The following is a 21,290-nucleotide window of genomic DNA, read 5'->3' on the forward strand; positions in this document are numbered from 1 at the left end:
CTCTGATTCCCCACCTCTGATTCCCAGCCTCTGATTCGCCAGCTATGATTCCCCGCCTCTGATTCCCCGTGTTTGATTCCCCGCCTCTGATTCCCCGCCTCTGTTTCCCCATATCTAATTCCCAACCTCTGATGCCCCAACTCTGATTCCCTGCCTCTGATTCCCCGCGTTCTATTCCCTGCCTCTGATTCCCCGCCTCTGTTTCCCCATATCTGATTCCCCGCCTCTGAATCCCCAACTCTGATTCCCTGCCTCTGATTCCCCAGCTCTGATTCCCCGCCTTTGATTCCCCCGTCTGATTCCCAGCCTCTGAAACCCCGTGTCTGATTTCTTGCCTCTGATTCCCCGCCTCTGATTCCCCATCTCTGATTCACAGCCTCTGATTCCCCACCTCTGATTCCCCATCTCTGATTCCGCACATCTGATTCCCTGCCTCTGATTCCACGACTCTGATCCCCACCTCTGATTCCGCAGCTCTGATTCCCCGCCTCTGATTCCCCAACTCTGATTCCCCGCCTCTGATTCCCCAGCTCTGATTCCCCGCCTCTGATTCCCCGTGTTTGATCCACTGCCTCTGATTCCCCGACTCTGATCCCCACCTCTGATTCCGCAGCTCTGATTCCCCGCCTCTGATTCCCCAGCTTCATTCCCCGCCTTTGATTCCCCCCATCTGATTCCCAGCCTCTGAATCCCCGTGTCTGATAACCTGCCTCTGATTCCCCGCCTCTGATTCCCTAATTCTGATTCCCCTCCTCTGATTCCCCGTGTTTGATTCCCTGCCTCTGATTCCCGGCCTCTGATTCCCCATCTCTGATTCACCGCCTTTGATTCGCCACCTCTGATTCGCCATATCTGATTCCCCGCCTCAGTTTCCCCGCCTCTGATTCCCCGCCTCTGATTCCCCATATCTCATTCCCCGCCTCTGAATCCCCATCTCTGATTCCCGGACTCTGATTCCCCACCTCTGATTCCCGGCCTCTTATTCCCGGCATCTGATTCCGGCCTCTGATTCCCGGCCTCTGATTCCCTGCTTCTGATTCTGATTCCCTGCCTTTGATTCCCCATCTCTGATTCCGCACATCTGATTCCCTGCCTCTGATTCCCCATCTCTGATTCCGCACATCTGATTCCCTGCCTCTGATTCCCCGCCTCTGAATCCCCGTGTCTGATACACAACCTCTGATACCCCACCCCTGATTCCCCACCTCTGATTCCCCATATCTGATTCCCCGCCTCTCTTTCCGTGCCTCTAATTCCCCGCCTCTGATTCCCCATATCTGATTCCCCGCCTCCGATTCCCCAACTCTGATTTCCCCGCCTCTGATTCCCCAGCTCTGTTTCCCCGCCTCTGATTCCCCGCCTCTGTTTCCCCATATCTAATTCCACGCCTCTGATTCCCAAACTCTGATTCCCCGCCTCTGATTCCCCAGCTCTGATTCCCCGCCTCTGATTCCCCACATCTGATTCCCTTCCTCAGATTCCCCGCCTCTGATTCCCGGCCTCTGATTGCCGGCCTCTGATTCCCGGCCTCTGATTCCCGGCCTCTGATTCCCGGCCTCTGATTCGCCGCCTCTGATTCCCCGCCTCTGATTCGCTGCCTCTGATTCCCCATCTCTGATTCTGCACATCTGATTCCCTGCCTCTGATTCCCCGCCTCTGACTCCCCGCCTCTGATTCCCTGCCTCTGTTTCCCATCCTCTGATTCCCCACCTCTGATTCCCCATATCTGATTCCCCGCATCTGTTTCCCCATATCTGATTCCCCGCCTCTGATTCCCCAACTCTGATTCCCCGCCTCTGATTCCCCAGCTCTGATTCCCCGCCTCTGATTCACCATCTCTGATTCACCGCCTTTCATTCGCCACCCTGATTCCCCATATCAGATTCCCCGCCTCTGTTTCCCCGCCTCTGATACCCCGCCTCTGATTCCCCATATTTCATTCCCCGCCTCTGATTCCCCATCTCTGATTCCCGGACTCTGATTCCTGGCCTCTTATTCCCGGCATCTGATTCCCGGCCTCTGATCCCGGCCTCTGATTCCCCGCTTCTGATTCTGATCCCTGCCTCTGATTCCCCATCTCTGATTCCGCACATCTGATTCCCTGCCTCTGATTCCCCACCTCTGATTCCCCATATCTGATTCCCCGCCTCTGTTTCCCCGCCTCTAATTCCCCACCTCTGTTTCCCCATATCTATTTCCCCGCCTCTGATTCCCCGCCTCTGATTCCCCAGCTCTGATTCCCCGCCTCTGAATCCCCAACTCTGATTCCCTGCCTCTGATTCCCCAGCTCTGATTCCCCGCCTCTGAATCCCCAGCTCTGATTCCCTGCCTCTGTTTCGTAACCTCTGATTCCCCACCTCTGATTCCCCATATATGATTCCCCACCTCTGTTTCCCTGCCTCTGATTCCCAGCCTCTGTTTCCCCATATCTGATTCCCCGCCTCTGATTCCCCAACTCTGATTCCCCGCCTCTGATTCCCCAGCTCTGATTCCCCACCTATGATTCCCCGTGTTTGATTCACTGCCTCTGATTCCCCGCCTCTGATTCCCCATCTCTGTTTCACCGCCTTTCATTCGCCACCTCTGATTCCCCATATCAGATTCCCCGCCTTTGTTTCCCCGCCTCTGATTCCCCTCCTCTGTTTCCCAATATCTGATTCCCCGCTTCTGATTCCCCAACTCTGATTCCCCGCCTCTGATTCCCCAGCTCTGATTCCCCGCCTTTGATTCCCCCCGTCTGATTCCCAGCCTCTGAGTCCCCGTGTCTGATTTCCTGCCTCTGATTCCCCGCCTCTGATTCCCCATCTCTGATTCACAGCCGCTGATTCCCCACCTCTGATTCCCCATCTCTGATTCCGCACATCTGATTCCCTGCCTCTGATTCCCCGACTCTGATCCCCACCTCTGATTCCCCAGCTCTGATTCCCCGCCTCTGATTCCCCAACTCTGATTCCCCGCCTCTGATTCCCCAGCTCTGATTCCCCGCCTCTGATTCCCCGTGTTTGATTCCCTGCCTCTGATTCCCGGCTTCTGATTCCCCATCTCTGATTCACCGCCTTTGATTCGCCACCTCTGATTCGCCATATCTGATTCCCCGCCTCTGTTTCCCCGCCTCTGATTCCCCGCCTCTGATTCCCCATATCTCATTCCCCGCCTCTGAATCCCCATCTCTGATTCCCGGACTCTGATTCCCCACCTCTGATTCCCGGCCTCTTATTCCCGGCATCTGATTCCGGCCTCTGATTCCCGGCCTCTGATTCCCTGCTTCTGATTCTGATTCCCTGCCTTTGATTCCCCATCTCTGATTCCGCACATCTGATTCCCTGCCTCTGATTCCCCATCTCTGATTCCGCACATCTGATTCCCTGCCTCTGATTCCCCGCCTCTGAATCCCCGTGTCTGATACACAACCTCTGATACCCCACCCCTGATTCCCCACCTCTGATTCCCCATATCTGATTCCCCGCCTCTCTTTCTGTGCCTCTAATTCCCCGCCTCTGATTCCCCATATCTGATTCCCCGCCTCCGATTCCCCAACTCTGATTTCCCCGCCTCTGATTCCCCAGCTCTGTTTCCCCGCCTCTGATTCCCCGCCTCTGTTTCCCCATATCTAATTCCACGCCTCTGATTCCCAAACTCTGATTCCCCGCCTCTGATTCCCCAGCTCTGATTCCCCGCCTCTGATTCCCCACATCTGATTCCCTTCCTCAGATTCCCCGCCTCTGATTCCCTGCCTCTGATTCCCCAGCTCTGATTCCCCGTGTTTGATTCCCCGCCTCTGAATCCCCATCTCTGATTCCCGGCCTCTGATTGCCGGCCTCTGATTCCCGGCCTCTGATTCCCGGCCTCTGATTCCCGGCCTCTGATTCGCCGCCTCTGATTCCCCGCCTCTGATTCGCTGCCTCTGATTCCCCATCTCTGATTCTGCACATCTGATTCCCTGCCTCTGATTCTCCGCCTCTGACTCCCCGCCTCTGATTCCCTGCCTCTGTTTCCCATCCTCTGATTCCCCACCTCTGATTCCCCATATCTGATTCCCCGCATCTGTTTCCCCATATCTGATTCCCCGCCTCTGATTCCCCAACTCTGATTCCCCGCCTCTGATTCCCCAGCTCTGATTCCCCGCCTCTGATTCACCATCTCTGATTCACCGCCTTTCATTCGCCACCCTGATTCCCCATATCAGATTCCCCGCCTCTGTTTCCCCGCCTCTGATACCCCGCCTCTGATTCCCCATATTTCATTCCCCGCCTCTGATTCCCCATCTCTGATTCCCGGACTCTGATTCCTGGCCTCTTATTCCCGGCATCTGATTCCCGGCCTCTGATCCCGGCCTCTGATTCCCCGCTTCTGATTCTGATCCCTGCCTCTGATTCCCCATCTCTGATTCCGCACATCTGATTCCCTGCCTCTGATTCCCCACCTCTGATTCCCCATATCTGATTCCCCGCCTCTGTTTCCCCGCCTCTAATTCCCCGCCTCTGTTTCCCCATATCTATTTCCCCGCCTCTGATTCCCCGCCTCTGATTCCCCAGCTCTGATTCCCCGCCTCTGAATCCCCAACTCTGATTCCCTGCCTCTGATTCCCCAGCTCTGATTCCCCGCCTCTGATTCCCCAGCTCTGATTCCCTGCCTCTGTTTCGTAACCTCTGATTCCCCACCTCTGATTCCCCATATATGATTCCCCACCTCTGTTTCCCTGCCTCTGATTCCCAGCCTCTGTTTCCCCATATCTGATTCCCCGCCTCTGATTCCCCAACTCTGATTCCCCGCCTCTGATTCCCCAGCTCTGATTCCCCACCTATGATTCCCCGTGTTTGATTCACTGCCTCTGATTCCCCGCCTCTGATTCCCCATCTCTGTTTCACCGCCTTTCATTCGCCACCTCTGATTCCCCATATCAGATTCCCTGCCTTTGTTTCCCCGCCTCTGATTCCCCTCCTCTGTTTCCCAATATCTGATTCCCCGCTTCTGATTCCCCAACTCTGATTCCCCGCCTCTGATTCCCCAGCTCTGATTCCCCGCCTTTGATTCCCCCCGTCTGATTCCCAGCCTCTGAGTCCCCGTGTCTGATTTCCTGCCTCTGATTCCCCGCCTCTGATTCCCCATCTCTGATTCACAGCCGCTGATTCCCCACCTCTGATTCCCCATCTCTGATTCCGCACATCTGATTCCCTGCCTCTGATTCCCCGACTCTGATCCCCACCTCTGATTCCCCAGCTCTGATTCCCCGCCTCTGATTCCCCAACTCTGATTCCCCGCCTCTGATTCCCCAGCTCTGATTCCCCGCCTCTGATTCCCCGTGTTTGATTCCCTGCCTCTGATTCCCCGCCTCTGATTCCCCATCTCTGATTCAATGCCTTTGATTCGCCACCTCTGATTCCCCATATCTGATTCCTCGCCTCTGTTTCCCCGCCTCTGATTCCCCTCCTCTGATTCCCCATATCTCATTCCCCGCCTCTGATTCCCCATCTCTGATTCCCGGACTCTGATTCCCCCCCTCTGATTCCCGGCCTCTTATTCCCGGCATCTGATTCCGGCCTCTGATTCCCGGCCTCTGATTCCCTGCTTCTGATTCCCCATCTCTGATTCCGCAAATCTAATTCCCTGCCTCTGATTCCCCACCTCTGATTCCCCATATCTGATTCCCCGCCTCTGTTTCCCCGCCTCTGATTCACCGCCTCTGTTTCCCCATATCTAAGTCCCCGCCTCTGATTCCCCAACTTTGATTATCCACCTCTGATTCCCCAGCTCTGATTCCCCGCCTCTGATTCCCCGCATCTGATTCCATGCATCTGATTCCCAGCCTCTGATTCCCAGCCTCTGATTCCCAACCTCTGATTCCCCACCTCTGATCCCCATATCTGATTCCCCGCCTCTGTTTCCCCGCCTCTGATTCCCCGCCTCTGTTTCCCCATATCTGAACCCCGCCTCTATTTGCCCGCCTCTGATTCCCCGCCTCTGTTTCCCCATATCTGATTCCCCGCCTCTGAATCCCCAACTCTGATTCCCTGCCTCTAATTTCCCAGCTCTGATTCCCCTCCTCTGATTCCCCGCGTCTGATTACCGGCCTCTGATTCCCCGCCTCTGATTCCCCATCTCTGATTCACAACCTCTGATTCCCCACCTCTGATACCCCATATCTGATTCCCCGCCTCTGTTTCCCCGCCTCTGATTCCCCACCTCTGATTCCCAATATCTGATTCCCCGCCTCTGATTCCCCACCTCTGATTCCCCGCCTCTGATTCGCCAGCTATGATTCCCCGCCTCTTATTCCCCGCGTCTGATTCCCTGCCTCTGATTCCCCGCCTCTGATTCCACATCTCTGATTCACCACCTCTGATTCCCCGCGTCTGATTCCCTGCCTCTGATTCCCGGCCTCTGATTCCCCATCTCTGATTCACCGCCTTTGATTCGCCACCTCTGATTCACCATATCTGATTCCCCGCCTCTGTTTCCCCGCCTCTGATTCCCCGCCTCTGATTCCCCATATCTCATTCCCCGCCTCTGAATCCCCATCTCTGATTCCCGGACTCTGATTCCCCACCTCTGATTTCCGGCCTCTTATTCCCGGCATCTGATTCCGGCCTCTGATTCCCGGCCTCTGATTCCCTGCTTCTGATTCTGATTCCCTGCCTTTGATTCCCCATCTCTGATTCCGCACATCTGATTCCCTGCCTCTGATTCCCCATCTCTGATTCCGCACATCTGATTCCCTGCCTCTGATTCCCCGCCTCTGAATCCCCGTGTCTGATACCCAGCCTCTGATACCCCACCCCTGATTCCCCACCTCTGATTCCCCATATCTGATTCCCCGCCTCTCTTTCCGTGCCTCTAATTCCCCGCCTCTGATTCCCCATATCTGATTCCCCGCCTCCGATTCCCCAACTCTGATTTCCCCGCCTCTGATTCCCCAGCTCTGTTTCCCCGCCTCTGATTCCCCGCCTCTGTTTCCCCATATCTAATTCCACGCCTCTGATTCCCCGCCTCTGATTCCCCAGCTCTGATTCCCCGCCTCTGATTCCCCACATCTGATTCCCTTCCTCTGATTCCCCGCCTCTGATTCCCAGCCTCTGATTCCCCAGCTCTGATTCCCCGTGTTTGATTCCCCGCCTCTGAATCCCCATCTCTGATTCCCGGCCTCTGATTGCCGGCCTCTGATTCCCGGCCTCTGATTCCCGGCCTCTGATTCCCGGCCTCTGATTCCCCGCCTCTGATTCCCCACCTCTGATTCGCTGCCTCTGATTCCCCATCTCTGATTCTGAACATCTGATTCACTGCCTCTGATTCCCCGCCTCTGACTCCCCGCCTCTGATTCCCTGCCTCTGTTTCCCATCCTCTGATTCCCCACCTCTGATTCCCCATATCTGATTCCCCGCCTCTGTTTCCCCATATCTGATTCCCCGCCTCTGATTTCCCAACTCTGATTCCCCGCCTCTGATTCCCCAGCTCTGATTCCCCGCCTCTGATTCCCCGTGTTTGATTCCCTGCCTCTGATTCCCCGCCTTTCATTCGCCACCATGATTCCCCATATCAGATTCCCCGCCTCTGATTCCCCGCCTCTGATACCCCGCCTCTGATTCCCCAGCTCTGATTCCCCGCCTCTGATTCCCCGTGTTTGATCCCCTGCCTCTGATTCCCCGCCTCTGATTCCCCATCTCTGATTCACCGCCTTTGATTCGCCACCTCTGATTCCCCATATCTGATTCCTCGCCTCTGTTTCCCCGCCTCTGATTCCCCGCCTCTGATTCCCCATATCTCATTCCCCGCCTCTGATTCCCCATCTCTGATTCCCGGACTCTGATTCCCCACGTCTGATTCCCGGCCTCTTATTCCCAGCATCTGATTCCAGGCCACTGATTCCCGGCCTCTGACTCCCCGCTTCTGATTCTGATTCCCTGCCTCTGATTCCCCATCTCTGATTCCGCACATCTGATTACCTGCCTCTGATTCCCCACCTCTGATACCCCATATCTGATTCCCCGCCTCTGATTCCCCGCATCCGATTCCCCATATCTGATTCCCCGCCTCTGTTTCCCCGCCCCTGATTCCCCGCCTCTGTTTCCCCATATCTGATTCCCCGCCTCTGATTCCCAACTATGATTCCCCGCCTCTGATTCCCCAGCTCTGATTCCCTGCCTCTGATTCCCCGCGTTCTATTCCCTGCCTCTGATTCCCCGCCTGTGATTCCCCATCTCTGATAAACCACCTCTGATTCCCCACCACTGATTCCCCATATCTAATTCCCCGCCTCTGTTTGCCCGCCTCTGATTCCCCACCTCTGATTCCCCATATCTAATTCCCCGCCTCTGTTTGCCCACCTCTGATTCCCCGCCTCTGTTTCCCCATATCTGATTCCCCGCCTCTGAATCCCCAACTCTGATTCCCTGCCTCTGATTCCCCAGCTCTGATTCCCCGCCTTTGATTCCCCCGTCTGATACCCAGCCTCTGAAACCCCGTGTCTGATTTCTTGCCTCTGATTCCCCGCCTCTGATTCCCCATCTCTGATTCACAGCCTCTGATTCCCCACCTCTGATTCCCCATCTCTGATTCCGCACATCTGATTCCCTGCCTCTGATTCCCCGACTCTAATCCCCACCTCTGATTCCCCATCTCTGATTCCCCGCCTCTGATTCCCCAACTCTGATTCCCCGCCTCTGATTCCCCAGCTCTGATTCCCCGCCTCTGATTCCCCGTGTTTGATTCCCTGCCTCTGATTCCACGCCTCTGATTCCCCATCTCTGATTCACCGCCTCTGATTCCCCACCTCTGTTTCCCGGCCTCTGATTCCCCGCTTCTGATTCTGAATCCCTGCCTCTGATTCCCCATCTCTGATTCCGCACATCTGATTCCCTGCCTCTGATTCCCCACCTCTGATTCCCCATATCTGATTTCCCGCCTCTGTTTCCCCGCCTCTGATTCCCCGCCTCTGTTTCCCCATATCTAATTCCCAACCTCTGATGCCCCAACTCTGATTCCCTGCCTCTGATTCCCCGCGTTCTATTCCCTGCCTCTGATTCCCCGCCTGTGATTCCCCATCTCTGATTCACCACCTCTGATTCCCCACCTCTGTTTCCCCATATCTGATTCCCCGCCTCTGAATCCCCAACTCTGATTCCCTGCCTCTGATTCCCCAGCTCTGATTCCCCGCCTTTGATTCCCCCGTCTGATTCCCAGCCTCTGAAACCCCGTGTCTGATTTCTTGCCTCTGATTCCCCGCCTCTGATTCCCCATCTCTGATTCACAGCCTCTGATTCCCCACCTCTGATTCCCCATCTCTGATTCCGCACATCTGATTCCCTGCCTCTGATTCCACGACTCTGATCCCCACCTCTGATTCCGCAGCTCTGATTCCCGCCTCTGATTCCCCAACTCTGATTCACAGCCTCTGATTCCCCACCTCTGATTCCCCATCTCTGATTCCGCACATCTGATTCCCTGCCTCTGATTCCCCGACTCTAATCCCCACCTCTGATTCCCCAGCTCTGATTCCCCGCCTCTGATTCCCCAACTCTGATTCCCCGCCTCTGATTCCCCAGCTCTGATTCCCATCCTCTGATTCCCCGTGTTTGACTCCCTGCCTCTGATTCCACGCCTCTGATTCCCCATCTCTGATTCATCGCCTTTGATTCGCCACCTCTGATTCCCCATATCTGATTCCTCGCCTCTGTTTCCCCGCCTCTGATTCCCCGCTCTGATTCCCCATATCTCATTCCCCGCCTCTGATTCCCCATCTCTGATTCCCGGACTCTGATTCCCCACCTCTGATTCCCGGCCTCTTATTCAGGGCATCTGATTCCGGCCTCTGATTCCCCACCTCTGATTCCCCATATCTGATTCCCCACCTCTGTTTACCGGCCTCTGATTCCCCGCTTCTGATTCTGAATCCCTGCCTCTGATTCCCCATCTCTGATTCCGCACATCTGATTCCCTGCCTCTGATTCCCCACCTCTGATTCCCTATATCTGATTTCCCGCCTCTGTTTCCCCGCCTCTGATTCCCCGCCTCTGTTTCCCCATATCTAATTCCCAACCTCTGATGCCCCAACTCTGATTCCCTGCCTCTGATTCCCCGCGTTCTATTCCCTGCCTCTGATTCCCCGCCTGTGATTCCCCATCTCTGATTCACCACCTCTGATTCCCCACCTCTGATTCCCCATATCTAATTCCCCGCCTCTGTTTGCCCGACTCTGATTCCCCGCCTCTGTTTCCCCATATCTGATTCCCCGCCTCTGAATCCCCAACTCTGATTCCCTGCCTCTGATTCCCCAGCTCTGATTCCCCGCCTTTGATTCCCCCGTCTGATTCCCAGCCTCTGAAACCCCGTGTCTGATTTCTTGCCTCTGATTCCCCGCCTCTGATTCCCCATCTCTGATTCACAGCCTCTGATTCCCCACCTCTGATTCCCCATCTCTGATTCCGCACATCTGATTCCCTGTCTCTGATTCCACGACTCTGATCCCCACCTCTGATTCCGCAGCTCTGATTCCCCGCCTCTGATTACCCAACTCTGATTCCCCGCCTCTGATTCCCCAGCTCTGATTCCCTGCCTCTGTTTCGCAACCTCTGATTCCCCACCTCTGATTCCCCATATATGATTCCCCACCTCTGTTTCCCTGCCTCTGATTCCCAGCCTCTGTTTCCCCATATCTGATTCCCGGCCTCTGATTCCCCAACTCTGATTCCCCGCCTCTGATTCCCCAGCTCTGATTCCCCACCTATGATTCCCCGTGTTTGATTCACTGCCTCTGATTCCCCGCCTCTGATTCCCCATCTCTGATTCACCGCCTTTCATTCGCCACCTCTTATTCCCCATATCAGATTCCCCGCCTCTGTTTCCCCGCCTCTGATTCCCCTCCTCTGTTTCCCCATATCTGATTCCCCGCCTCTGATTCCCCAACTCTGATTCCCCGCCTCTGATTCCCCAGCTCTGATTCCCCGCCTTTGATTCCCCCCGTCTGATTCCCAGCCTCTGAGTCCCCGTGTCTGATTTCCTGCCTCTGATTCCCCGCCTCTGATTCCCCATCTCTGATACACAGCCGCTGATTCCCCACCTCTGATTCCCCATCTCTGATTCCGCACATCTGATTCCCTGCCTCTGATTCCCCGACTCTGATCCCCACCTCTGATTCCCCAGCTCTGATTCCCCGCCTCTGATTCCCCATATCTCATTCCCCGCCTCTGATTCCCCAGCTCTGATTCTCGGACTCTGATTCCCAACCTCTGATTCCCGGCCTCTTATTCCCGGCATCTGATTCCGGCCTCTGATTCCCGGCCTCTGATTCCCTGCTTCTGATTCCCCATCTCTGATTCCGCAAATCTAATTCCCTGCCTCTGATTCCCCACCTCTGATTCCCCATATCTGATTCCCCGCCTCTGTTTCCCCGCCTCTGATTCCCCGCCTCTGTTTCCCCATATCTAAGTCCCCGCCTCTGATTCCCCAACTTTGATTCCCCACCTCTGATTCCCCAGCTCTGATTCCCCGCCTCTGATTCCCCGCATCTGATTCCATGCATCTGATTCCCAGCCTCTGATTCCCCAACTCTGATTCCCCGCCTCTGATTCCCCAGCTCTGATTCCCCGCCTCTGATTCCCCGTGTTTGATTCCCTGCCTCTGATTCCACGCCTCTGATTCCCCATCTCTGATTCATCGCCTTTGATTCCCCACCTCTGATTCCCCATATCTGATTCCCCACCTCTGTTTCCCGGCCTCTGATTCCCCGCTTCTGATTCTGAATCCCTGCCTCTGATTCCCCATCTCTGATTCCGCACATCTGATTCCCTGCCTCTGATTCCCCACCTCTGATTCCCCATATCTGATTTCCCGCCTCTGTTTCCCCGCCTCTGATTCCCCGCCTCTGTTTCCCCATATCTAATTCCCAACCTCTGATGCCCCAACTCTGATTCCCTGCCTCTGATTCCCCGCGTTCTATTCCCTGCCTCTGATTCCCCGCCTGTGATTCCCCATCTCTGATTCACCACCTCAGATTCCGCACCTCTGTTTCCCCATATCTGATTCCCCGCCTCTGAATCCCCAACTCTGATTCCCTGCCTCTGATTCCCCAGCTCTGATTCCCCGCCTTTGATTCCCCCGTCTGATTCCCAGCCTCTGAAACCCCGTGTCTGATTTCTTGCCTCTGATTCCCCGCCTCTGATTCCCCATCTCTGATTCACAGCCTCTGATTCCCCACCTCTGATTCCCCATCTCTGATTCCGCACATCTGATTCCCTGCCTCTGATTCCACGACTCTGATCCCCACCTCTGATTCCGCAGCTCTGATTCCCGCCTCTGATTCCCCAACTCTGATTCCCCGCCTCTGATTCCCCAGCTCTGATTCCCCGCCTCTGATTCCCCGTGTTTGATCCCCTGCCTCTGATTCCCCGACTCTGATCCCCACCTCTGATTCCGCAGCTCTGATTCCCCGCCTCTGATTCCCCAACTCTGATTCCCCGCCTCTGATTCCCCAACTCTGATTCCCTGCCTCTGATTCCCCAGCTTCATTCCCCGCCTTTGATTCCCCCCGTCTGATTCCCAGCCTCTGAATCCCCGTGTCTGATAACCTGCCTCTGATTCCCCGCCTCTGATTCCCCATCTCAGATTCACCGCCTCTGATTCCCCACCTCTGATTCCCCATCTCTGATTCCGCACATCCGACTCCCTGCCTCTGATTCCCCGACTCTGATTCCCCACCTCTGATTCCCCAGCTCTGATTCCCCGCCTCTGATTCCCCAACTCTGATTCCCCGCCTCTGATTCCACAGCTCTGATTCCCCGCCTCTGATTCCCCGTGTTTGATCCCCTGCCTCTGATTCCCCGCCTCTGATTCCCCATATCTCATTCCCCGCCTCTGATTCGCCAGCTATGATTCCCCGCCTCTGATTCCCCGCGTCTGATTCCCTGCCTCTGATTCCCCGCCTCTGATTCCACATCTCTGATTCACCACCTCTGATTCCACGCGTCTGATTCCCCGCCTCTGATTCCCCATCTCTGATTCCCCATCTCTGATTCCCCAATTCTGATTCCCCGCCTCTGATTCCCCAGCTCTGATTCCTCGCCTCTGATTCCCTTCCTTTGATTCCCAACCTCTGATTCCCCAACTCTGATTTCCCATATTGATTCCCTGCGTCTGATTCCCCACCTCTGATTTCCCACATTGATTCCCTGCGTCTGATTCCCCGCCTCTGATTCCCCAACTCTGATTCCCCGCCTCTGATTCCCCAGCTCTGATTCCCCACATCTGATTCCCCGTGTTTGATTCCCTGCCTCTGATTCCCCACCTCTGATTCCCCATATCTGATTCCCCGCCTCTGTTTCCCCACCTTTGATTCCCCGCCTCTGTTTCCCAATATCTAAGTCCCCGCCTCTGATTCCCCAACTCTGATTCCCCGCCTCTGATTCCCCAGCTCTGATTCCCCGCCTCTGATTCCCCGTGTTTGATCCCCTGCCTCTGATTCCCCGCCTCTGATTCCCCATCTCTGATTCACCGCCTTTGATTCGCCACCTCTGATTCCCCATATCTGATTCCTCGCCTCTGTTTCCCCGCCTCTGATTCCCCGCCTCTGATTCCCCATATCTCATTCCCCGCCTCTGATTCCCCATCTCTGATTCCCGGACTCTGATTCCCCACCTCTGATTCCCGGCCGCTTATTCCCGGCATCTGATTCCGGCCTCTGATTCCCGGCCTCTGATTCCCTGCTTCTGATTCCCCATCTCTGATTCCGCAAATCTAATTCCCTGCCTCTGATTCGCCACCTCTGATTCCCCATATCTGATTCCTCGCCTCTGTTTCCCCGCCTCTGATTCCCCACCTCTGATTCCCCATATCTCATTCCCCGCCTCTGATTCCCCATCTCTGATTCCCGGACTCTGATTCCCCACCTCTGATTCCCGGCCTCTTATTCAGGGCATCTGATTCCGGCCTCTGATTCCCCACCTCTGATTCCCCATATCTGATTCCCCACCTCTGTTTACCGGCCTCTGATTCCCCGCTTCTGATTCTGAATCCCTGCCTCTGATTCCCCATCTCTGATTCCGCACATCTGATTCCCTGCCTCTGATTCCCCACCTCTGATTCCCTATATCTGATTTCCCGCCTCTGTTTCCCCGCCTCTGATTCCCCGCCTATGTTTCCCCATATCTAATTCCCAACCTCTGATGCCCCAACTCTGATTCCCTGCCTCTGATTCCCCGCGTTCTATTCCCTGCCTCTGATTCCCCGCCTGTGATTCCCCATCTCTGATTCACCACCTCTGATTCCCCACCTCTGATTCCCCATATCTAATTCCCCGCCTCTGTTTGCCCGACTCTGATTCCCCGCCTCTGTTTCCCCATATCTGATTCCCCGCCTCTGAATCCCCAACTCTGATTCCCTGCCTCTGATTCCCCAGCTCTGATTCCCCGCCTTTGATTCCCCCGTCTGATTCCCAGCCTCTGAAACCCCGTGTCTGATTTCTTGCCTCTGATTCCCCGCCTCTGATTCCCCATCTCTGATTCACAGCCTCTGATTCCCCACCTCTGATTCCCCATCTCTGATTCCGCACATCTGATTCCCTGTCTCTGATTCCACGACTCTGATCCCCACCTCTGATTCCGCAGCTCTGATTCCCCGCCTCTGATTCCCCAACTCTGATTCCCCGCCTCTGATTCCCCAGCTCTGATTCCCTGCCTCTGTTTCGCAACCTCTGATTCCCCACCTCTGATTCCCCATATATGATTCCCCACCTCTGTTTCCCTGCCTCTGATTCCCAGCCTCTGTTTCCCCATATCTGATTCCCGGCCTCTGATTCCCCAACTCTGATTCCCCGCCTCTGATTCCCCAGCTCTGATTCCCCACCTATGATTCCCCGTGTTTGATTCACTGCCTCTGATTCCCCGCCTCTGATTCCCCATCTCTGATTCACCGCCTTTCATTCGCCACCTCTTATTCCCCATATCAGATTCCCCGCCTCTGTTTCCCCGCCTCTGATTCCCCTCCTCTGTTTCCCCATATCTGATTCCCCGCCTCTGATTCCCCAACTCTGATTCCCCGCCTCTGATTCCCCAGCTCTGATTCCCCGCCTTTGATTCCCCCCGTCTGATTCCCAGCCTCTGAGTCCCCGTGTCTGATTTCCTGCCTCTGATTCCCCGCCTCTGATTCCCCATCTCTGATTCACAGCCGCTGATTCCCCACCTCTGATTCCCCATCTCTGATTCCGCACATCTGATTCCCTGCCTCTGATTCCCCGACTCTGATCCCCACCTCTGATTCCCCAGCTCTGATTCCCCGCCTCTGATTCCCCATATCTCATTCCCCGCCTCTGATTCCCCAGCTCTGATTCTCGGACTCTGATTCCCAACCTCTGATTCCCGGCCTCTTATTCCCGGCATCTGATTCCGGCCTCTGATTCCCGGCCTCTGATTCCCTGCTTCTGATTCCCCATCTCTGATTCCGCAAATCTAATTCCCTGCCTCTGATTCCCCACCTCTGATTCCCCATATCTGATTCCCCGCCTCTGTTTCCCCGCCTCTGATTCCCCGCCTCTGTTTCCCCATATCTAAGTCCCCGCCTCTGATTCCCCAACTTTGATTCCCCACCTCTGATTCCCCAGCTCTGATTCCCCGCCTCTGATTCCCCGCATCTGATTCCATGCATCTGATTCCCAGCCTCTGATTCCCCAACTCTGATTCCCCGCCTCTGATTCCCCAGCTCTGATTCCCCGCCTCTGATTCCCCGTGTTTGATTCCCTGCCTCTGATTCCACGCCTCTGATTCCCCATCTCTGATTCATCGCCTTTGATTCCCCACCTCTGATTCCCCATATCTGATTCCCCACCTCTGTTTCCCGGCCTCTGATTCCCCGCTTCTGATTCTGAATCCCTGCCTCTGATTCCCCATCTCTGATTCCGCACATCTGATTCCCTGCCTCTGATTCCCCACCTCTGATTCCCCATATCTGATTTCCCGCCTCTGTTTCCCCGCCTCTGATTCCCCGCCTCTGTTTCCCCATATCTAATTCCCAACCTCTGATGCCCCAACTCTGATTCCCTGCCTCTGATTCCCCGCGTTCTATTCCCTGCCTCTGATTCCCCGCCTGTGATTCCCCATCTCTGATTCACCACCTCAGATTCCGCACCTCTGTTTCCCCATATCTGATTCCCCGCCTCTGAATCCCCAACTCTGATTCCCTGCCTCTGATTCCCCAGCTCTGATTCCCCGCCTTTGATTCCCCCGTCTGATTCCCAGCCTCTGAAACCCCGTGTCTGATTTCTTGCCTCTGATTCCCCGCCTCTGATTCCCCATCTCTGATTCACAGCCTCTGATTCCCCACCTCTGATTCCCCATCTCTGATTCCGCACATCTGATTCCCTGCCTCTGATTCCACGACTCTGATCCCCACCTCTGATTCCGCAGCTCTGATTCCCGCCTCTGATTCCCCAACTCTGATTCCCCGCCTCTGATTCCCCAGCTCTGATTCCCCGCCTCTGATTCCCCGTGTTTGATCCCCTGCCTCTGATTCCCCGACTCTGATCCCCACCTCTGATTCCGCAGCTCTGATTCCCCGCCTCTGATTCCCCAACTCTGATTCCCCGCCTCTGATTCCCCAACTCTGATTCCCTGCCTCTGATTCCCCAGCTTCATTCCCCGCCTTTGATTCCCCCCGTCTGATTCCCAGCCTCTGAATCCCCGTGTCTGATAACCTGCCTCTGATTCCCCGCCTCTGATTCCCCATCTCAGATTCACCGCCTCTGATTCCCCACCTCTGATTCCCCATCTCTGATTCCGCACATCCGACTCCCTGCCTCTGATTCCCCGACTCTGATTCCCCACCTCTGATTCCCCAGCTCTGATTCCCCGCCTCTGATTCCCCAACTCTGATTCCCCGCCTCTGATTCCACAGCTCTGATTCCCCGCCTCTGATTCCCCGTGTTTGATCCCCTGCCTCTGATTCCCCGCCTCTGATTCCCCATATCTCATTCCCCGCCTCTGATTCGCCAGCTATGATTCCCCGCCTCTGATTCCCCGCGTCTGATTCCCTGCCTCTGATTCCCCGCCTCTGATTCCACATCTCTGATTCACCACCTCTGATTCCACGCGTCTGATTCCCCGCCTCTGATTCCCCATCTCTGATTCCCCATCTCTGATTCCCCAATTCTGATTCCCCGCCTCTGATTCCCCAGCTCTGATTCCTCGCCTCTGATTCCCTTCCTTTGATTCCCAACCTCTGATTCCCCAACTCTGATTTCCCATATTGATTCCCTGCGTCTGATTCCCCACCTCTGATTTCCCACATTGATTCCCTGCGTCTGATTCCCCGCCTCTGATTCCCCAACTCTGATTCCCCGCCTCTGATTCCCCAGCTCTGATTCCCCACATCTGATTCCCCGTGTTTGATTCCCTGCCTCTGATTCCCCACCTCTGATTCCCCATATCTGATTCCCCGCCTCTGTTTCCCCACCTTTGATTCCCCGCCTCTGTTTCCCAATATCTAAGTCCCCGCCTCTGATTCCCCAACTCTGATTCCCCGCCTCTGATTCCCCAGCTCTGATTCCCCGCCTCTGATTCCCCGTGTTTGATCCCCTGCCTCTGATTCCCCGCCTCTGATTCCCCATCTCTGATTCACCGCCTTTGATTCGCCACCTCTGATTCCCCATATCTGATTCCTCGCCTCTGTTTCCCCGCCTCTGATTCCCCGCCTCTGATTCCCCATATCTCATTCCCCGCCTCTGATTCCCCATCTCTGATTCCCGGACTCTGATTCCCCACCTCTGATTCCCGGCCGCTTATTCCCGGCATCTGATTCCGGCCTCTGATTCCCGGCCTCTGATTCCCTGCTTCTGATTCCCCATCTCTGATTCCGCAAATCTAATTCCCTGCCTCTGATTCGCCACCTCTGATTCCCCATATCTGATTCCTCGCCTCTGTTTCCCCGCCTCTGATTCCCCGCCTCTGATTCCCCATATCTCATTCCCCGCCTCTGATTCCCCATCTCTGATTCCCGGACTCTGATTCCCCACCTCTGATTCCCGGCCGCTTATTCCCGGCATCTGATTCCGGCCTCTGATTCCCGGCCTCTGATTCCCTGCTTCTGATTCCCCATCTCTGATTCCGCAAATCTAATTCCCTGCCTCTGATTCCCCACCTCTGATTCCCCATATCTGATTCCCCGCCTCTGTTTCCCCGCCTCTGATTCCCCGCCTCTGTTTCCCCATATCTAAGTCCCCGCCTCTGATTCCCCAACTTTGATTCCCCACCTCTGATTCCCCAGCTCTGATTCCCCGCCTCTGATTCCCCGCATCTGATTCCATGCATCTGATTCCCAGCCTCTGATTCCCAGCCTCTGATTCCCAACCTCTGATTCCCCACCTCTGATTCCCCATATCTGATTCCACGCCTCTGTTTCCCTGCCTCTGATTCCCTGCCTCTGTTTCCCCATATCTGATCCCCGCCTCTATTTGCCCGCATCTGATTCCCCGCCTCTGTTTCCCCATATCTGATTCCCCGCCTCTGAATCCCCAACTCTGATTCCCTGCCTCTAATTTCCCAGCTCTGATTCCCCGCCTCTGATTCCCCGCGTCTGATTACCGGCCTCTGATTCCCCGCCTCTGATTCCCCATCTCTGATTCACAACCTCTGATTCCCCACCTCTGATTCCCCAGCTCTGATTCCCCACCTCTGATTCCGCACATCTGATTCCCTGCCTCTGATTCCCCGCCTCTGACTCCCCGCCTCTGATTCCCTGCCTCTGTTTCCAAACCTCTGATTCCCCACCTCTGATTCCCCATATCTGATTCCCCACCACTGTTTCCCTTCCTCTGATTCCCCGCCTCTGTTTCCCCATATCTGATTCCCCGCCTCTGATTCCCCAACTCTGATTCCCCGCCTCTGATACCTCAGCTCTGATTCCCCACCTCTGATTCCCCGTGTTTGATTCCCTGCCTCTGATTCCCCGCCTCTGATTCCCCATCTCTGATTCACCGCCTTTCATTCGCCACCTCTGAGTCCCCATATCAGATTCCCCGCCTCTGATTCCCCGCCTCTGTTTCCCCATATCTGATTCCCCGCCTCTGATTCCCCAACTCTGATTCCCCGCCTCTGATTACCCAGCTCTGATTCCCCGCCTCTGATTCCCCGCATCTGATTCCCTGCCTCTGATTCCCCGCCACTGATACCCCATCTCTGATTCCCCGCAATAGAATCCCCGTGTCTGATACCCAGCCTCTGATACCCCGCCCCTGATTCCCCACCTCTGATTCCCCATATCTGACTCCCCGCCTCTGATCCCCTGCCTCTGATTCCCCGACTCTGATCCCCACCTCTGATTCCGCAGCTCTGATTCCCCGCCTCTGATTCCCCAACTCTGATTCCCCGACTCTGATTCCCAACTCTGATTCCCTGCCTCTGATTCCCCAGCTTCATTCCCCGCCTTTGATTCCCCCCGTCTGATTCCCAGCCTCTGAATCCCCGTGTCTGATAACCTGCCTCTGATTCCCCGCCTCTGATTCCCCATCTCAGATTCACCGCCTCTGATTCCCCACCTCTGATTCACCATCTCTGATTCCGCACATCCGACTCCCTGCCTCTGATTCCCCGACTCTGATTCCCCACCTCTGATTCCCCAGCTCTGATTCCCCGCCTCTGATTCCCCAACTCTGATTCCCCGCCTCTGATTCCACAGCTCTGATTCCCCGCCTCTGATTCCCCGTGTTTGATCCCCTGCCTCTGATTCCCCGCCTCTGATTCCCCATCTCTGATTCACCGCCTTTGATTCGCCACCTCTGATTCCCCATATCTGATTCCTCGCCACTGTTTCCCCACCTCTGATTCCCCGCCTCTGATTCCCCATATCTCATTCCCCGCCTCTGATTCGCCAGATATGATTCCCCGCCTCTGATTCCCCGCGTCTGATTCCCTGCCTCTGATTCCCCGCCTCTGATTCCACATCTCTGATTCACCACCTCTGATTCCACGCGTCTGATTCCCCGCCTCTGATTCCCCATCTCTGATTCCCAATCTCTGATTCCCCAATTCTGATTCCCCGCCTCTGATTCCCCAGCTCTGATTCCTCGCCTCTGATTCCCTTCCTTTGATTCCCAACCTCTGATTCCCCAACTCTGATTTCCCATATTGATTCCCTGCGTCTGATTCCCCACCTCTGATTTCCCACATTGATTCCCTGCGTCTGATTCCCCGCCTCTGATTCCCCAACTCTGATTCCCCGCCTCTGATTCCCCAGCTCTGATTCCCCGCATCTGATTCCCCGTGTTTGATTCCCTGCCTCTGATTCCCCACCTCTGATTCCCCATATCTGATTCCCCGCCTCTGTTTCCCCACCTTTGATTCCCCGCCTCTGTTTCCCAATATCTAAGTCCCCGCCTCTGATTCCCCAACTCTGATTCCCCACCTCTGATTCCCCAACTCTGATTCCCCGCCTCTGATTCCCCAGCTCTGATTCCCCGCCTCTGATTCCCCGTGTTTGATCCTTTGCCTCTGATTCCCCGCCTCTGATTCCCCATCTCTGATTCACCGCCTTTGATTCGCCACCTCTGATTCCCCATATCTGATTCCTCGCCTCTGTTTCCCCGCCTCTGATTCCCCGCCTCTGATTCCCCATATCTCATTCCCCGCCTCTGATTCCCCATCTCTGATTCCCGGACTCTGATTCCCCACCTCTGATTCCCGGCCTCTTATTCCCGGCATCTGATTCCGGCCTCTGATTCCCGGCCTCTGATTCCCTGCTTCTGATTCCCCATCTCTGATTCCGCAAATCTAATTCCCTGCCACTGATTCCCCACCTCTGATTCCCCATATCTGATTCCCCGCCTCTGTTTCCCCGCCTCTGATTCCCCGCCTCTGTTTCCCCATATCTAAGTCCCCGCCTCTGATTCCCCAACTTTGATTCCCCACCTCTGATTCCCCAGCTCTGATTCCCCGCCTCTGATTCCCCGCATCTGATTCCATGCATCTGATTCCCAGCCTCTGATTCCCAGCCTCTGATTCCCAACCTCTGATTCCCCACCTCTGATTCCCCATATCTGATTCCACGCCTCTGTTTCCCCGCCTCTGATTCCCCGCCTCTGTTTCCCCATATCTGATCCCCGCCTCTATTTGCCCGCATCTGATTCCCCGCCTCTGTTTCCCCATATCTGATTCCCCGCCTCTGATTCCCCGCCTCTGATTCCCCGCGTCTGATTACCGGCCTCTGATTCCCCGCCTCTGATTCCCCATCTCTGATTCACAACCTCTGATTCCCCACCTCTGATACCCCATATCTGATTCCCCGCCTCTGTTTCCCCGCCTCTGATTCCCCACCTC

Source organism: Narcine bancroftii, chromosome 7 (genome assembly GCF_036971445.1).
Source record: "Narcine bancroftii isolate sNarBan1 chromosome 7, sNarBan1.hap1, whole genome shotgun sequence".
In the NCBI taxonomy this organism is placed as follows: domain Eukaryota; kingdom Metazoa; phylum Chordata; class Chondrichthyes; order Torpediniformes; family Narcinidae; genus Narcine; species Narcine bancroftii.